This window comes from Nycticebus coucang, chromosome 20 (assembly GCF_027406575.1).
Source record: "Nycticebus coucang isolate mNycCou1 chromosome 20, mNycCou1.pri, whole genome shotgun sequence".
NCBI classification, from domain to species: domain Eukaryota; kingdom Metazoa; phylum Chordata; class Mammalia; order Primates; family Lorisidae; genus Nycticebus; species Nycticebus coucang.
In genome coordinates, this window is record NC_069799.1 from 63,919,852 (window position 1) to 63,920,980 (window position 1,129).

Genomic DNA, 1,129 nt, shown 5'->3' on the forward strand with positions numbered 1-1,129 from the left:
GTACAGTGTTTTATATAAAACAATTCAGAATCATATAGTTGGAGGAAATCTTTCCTACACACTATATTTTCAGTAGTGGAGTGGTAAAGTTGAACTATAAATGTAATTAAATTTTAAAACATCAAACTGTAAACATAGTAGCAGCTGTATGGTGATGTCATTCCTACACCGTACAGGTCATATCAGGGGTGCAGGTCAGTGGCTTTAGTACGTACATTTGCAGAGTTGTGTAACTGTCACCACTATCTAATTGTAGGTTTTCAGCATTCCGGAATAAAGCCCCGCACACAGCCAGTTCCTCTCCCCCTCTGCCTGGCTGCAGGCAGCTGCTAATCTATTCTGTCTTTATGGACTTGCCTGTTCTGGACGTTTCGTATCAGTGGAATCTTGCAGTGTGGGGTTTTTCATAAACCAGCTCCTCACACTTAGCATGATGTTCCCACGGTTCACCCGTGTTGTAGCTTGTAGGAGTCACTTAGCGTGATGTTCCTACAGTTCACCCATGTTGTAGCTTGTAGGAGTCACTTAGCATGATATTCCCAGGGTTCACCCGTGTTGTAGCTTGTAGGAGTCACTTAGCGTGATGTTCCCACAGTTCACCCATGTTGTAGCTTGTAGGAGTCACTTAGCATGATATTCCCAGGGTTCACCCATGTTGTAGCTTGTAGGAGTCACTTAGCGTGATGTTCCCAGGGTTCACTTGTGTTGTAGCTTGTAGGAGTCACTTAGCGTGATGTTCCCAGGGTTCACCCATGTTGTAGCTTGTAGGAGTGCTTCCTTTATTTTTACTCCTAAATATTCCATTGTATGGATGTGTTACATTTTGGGGTTTTGTTCATCAGTTGATAAACATTGGGTATTTTCTACTTCCTGGCTTTTGTAGATAATGCTACAGTGAAGATCCATGTACAAGATTTTGTGCAAACGTATCTTTCATTTCTACCAAACCATTTTCCAAAGTGGCTACACCATTTTGCAATCCCACCAGCAATGTTGAACTACACAGTTTTAAATAAGGGAAGCTGCTGTTATTTTAAGATGCAAAGGCCGCCTCACACTTGCTCATGCCAAAGGGAAGCAGAAGGGCTGTTCTGGTTTGTGTAACTGAGAAGGGGCAGACACTGGCTTC